Raw genomic sequence first — 3,339 nt, 5'->3', positions numbered from 1 at the left:
CACTTCCTAACACAGCAGCCCCACCCTCCTCTCTCACCTTGGAGACACCCTTCCCTCCTGGGAGGCGATGCCTGAGATGTAGCCTCCATCTTCTTTGTTGCAGCCAAAGCCCCTTTTCAAAGGATCTGGAGCCCTGAGTGTGTAAGGAGAGCTGGGGCAGCACAGGGGGCCGGTCCAGCGCCCTTCGCCTCCCCAGAGCAGCAGGGTGGAGTGAAGGCGACCCTGAGGCAGACTGTCCTGGGCAGGCACGGGCGCACAGTGGGTGATGGGTCATACAGCCCTCTGGTTGCAAAGCTCTGCCCTGCCGCCTGAGGTGCTGGCAGAGGTAAAGGAACAGGTGAGGGACACAAGAGAGGAATAGTGTGTGTGTGCATGTGTGTGTGTGCGTGTGTGTGCGTGCACTCAATTACAGCATTTGCTATCTCCTCTCCACGTGTTTGACCTTTGAGTGGCAATAATCCTAAAAGTTCTTCTTTAGGACCTGTAGATGAAATAAATCGTACAAAAAGTGAAACTTGCGCTGTATCATTTATGTCACAAGACTCGTCAGCTGCTATTGATAAAGCTGAAACCAATTTAAGATCTTCAACTTGCTGGTTGGTTATATTAGAAGACATTTTGACTGTTCTATCTTTCACTGTTTTAGCAGACAATGGTAACTCTTTAATTTTTTTTTAGAATATCTGCTTTGTTCTTAAAATCCCAAAATAACTCTTCGGATGCATTTATAAAACAACTTTTTATGTATTCGCAGTCTGTATATGGTTTTCCTCTCTTAGCAATCTCTTAACTAACCACAAAACTTGCAATATTAACATTGTTGGAAGGTTGCATCCAGTAATTAAATACGGAACTTGATTTTTCTTGACTCTTCTGAGGTTCCTCAATTGCTTTCTTCCTTGCATCACCGACAGGATATTTAGTACTAAATGACACGTGTTTAGTTGTAAAGTGTCTCTCCAAATTTGATTTCTTGTTATGCACCAATTTTTCTTGACAAATAAGACAGGTTGGAAGGCCATTTAAGTTTTGAATAAACGCAAAAGTCTCGGCCCATTCAACTTTAAAATCACGGTTTTCGTCTTCCGTTTTTCTTTGCTTCTTTTTTGTAGCCATGTCAAACAGGACACCTAAAAAAATGTTTCATTGTATAATAATAAGCCATCAACACAAAATAATTACAATTCTTAAATTGATGACAAAAATACCGGTAAGATTTGCAGCTGATTGGAAAAATACAGGTTACTTTATGCTTCGAGTAGGTACTTTTGTCACCCACATGCGATTTGCGGACGCGACTAGCACTAACCACTGCACTTGAGACTGCTGACTGACTGGCTCACTCAACTCATGCATGAATCATGCGCCTCCCCCGCGCTGTGTCTCCTGTCGCCCAACCGACCGACACCCCCACTTCCGATCTACTTCTTCAAAATAGACTCGCCCAGGCTGAAAACCAACTTCTGTGCATGGGCCACGAAGTTTCAATCGCACTGTATGTGTGCGCCTGCAGGAGGTATTTTGTGGAAGAGCCACACTCAAGGGGCCAAAGAGCTGCATGTGGCTCGTGAGCCGCAGTTTGCCGACCACTGTCCTAGGCATACTAATTACCAATCACACTGTCACATTATAGAACTTTATTCCTAACATGATAATTATACCACTTATAACTTCACAAGGTCATTAACATGATGGAAAAAGAAGAAAACTAAATATTTGGAGCTATCATAGAAGAGTTCACACTGGAGGAAACATTTTGGATGGATGATGAAAAATGAGAATGCAGAGAATGTGAGAAATTTTACATAAATATCTGAGAGCGTGTGTCAAGACAAAGTGCATGAAATGGCTGTGTATTCTGTGAAAGGTGAGATGTTTAATGTCATTGGAACACAAAGTAAAGTAAAGTGGCTGAGGAAATAAAATAAGATACTCTTTAGAATTCACTTTTTTTCTAAAGTGCGTAATCAAATATTACTAAATGAGTGTTATAATCCTGACAGTTCTTTCACACTGCCTATTGCCCTCACACATTTATATTAACATGTCAAGGAGTTTGAAATGTATCATAAAGAAAGGAGAGAACTAAAATATATTTTTAATTACAGAGATAAAATTATGTTTGGTTTTAGCAGGCTGATGTAATGGCAGACTGAAAAATGATTCATTAGAATAAGGAGAGGCTGCTGGAATAAATAGAGAGAGGCTGGTGCAGTCTGAGCAGAATTGATAGGGTCTGAACCAAAACTGCTAGTGGAATAAAAAATAAAGTTTACATATTCTCTAGATTTAATCATACGAATTTCATTTCAGTTATCTGCTAAAACTTGCTTATATGTAGGGATAGGTTTGGCTAAATATTGGGCAAATGTAAAATACCCAGCTTAGTTATGTGTATGAATTGAAACTACATTTACCTGAAATATATTAGAACTAGAGGCCCAATGCATGAAATTCGTGCAAGAGTAGGACTTCCTTCCCCTGGCTTCCCTCTGGCACCCGGGACCTGGGCTTCCCTAGCAGCCCCAGCTTCATCCAGAAGGTCATCTGGAAGGTCGTCTGATCTAATTAGCATATTATGCTTTTATTATTATAGATATCTTTATTTTGGAAGCATTTTGGAGACTGGTAGGCAGAATTCTATGATGGCTCCAAGATTTCCCACCCCTGTTGTACATGCCCTGCATACATAATTTAGGGCACAGTGAATATGAGGGATTTTATTCCTGCAATTAGGATATAATATATGGCACAGTTGACCTTGACCTAGGAAGACTTAATCACATGAGCCCTTTAAAGGCATAGAGCTTTTTCTGGTTGGTAATAGGGAGAAAGTCAGAGATTCAAAGCATAAGAAAGATTCAATATACCATTGTCAGCTTAAAGATGGAGAGGGATATGTTACAAGGTTCTAAGCAGCCTCTAGGAGCTAATAGTGGCCCCTGGGTTGCAACCAGAAAGCTAAAGGAGAATTCAGTCACATAGCTGCAGGGAACTGAAATTTTCAACAACAATGAGCTTGGGAGTGGATTTTTTCCCAAAGCCTTTCGAGAACTCAGCCCATCCTATATCTTGACATCAGCCTTAGAGAATTTAGTTATGCCATACTGGACTTTTGACTTACACTGATTTACTAAAATAGATGTGGTTTTATACTATAAAATGTGTGGCATTTCGATGCATAACAGAAAAATAATACACAATGAATACAGTACATATACAAATCACTACAAAAACAATAAAAGAAAATATAAAAACAATATTTTTCAAGATGTGTTAGAAAATCCTATGCTCTTGTGTAATAATAATTTGAAATTTAAAATAAATTGAATAATTTCC

Source organism: Myotis davidii, unplaced genomic scaffold (genome assembly GCF_000327345.1).
Source record: "Myotis davidii unplaced genomic scaffold, ASM32734v1 scaffold108, whole genome shotgun sequence".
Taxonomy (NCBI): Eukaryota; Metazoa; Chordata; class Mammalia; order Chiroptera; family Vespertilionidae; genus Myotis; species Myotis davidii.
The sequence above is the reverse complement of the archived record's forward strand: the minus strand, read 5'-3'. Positions refer to the sequence as shown.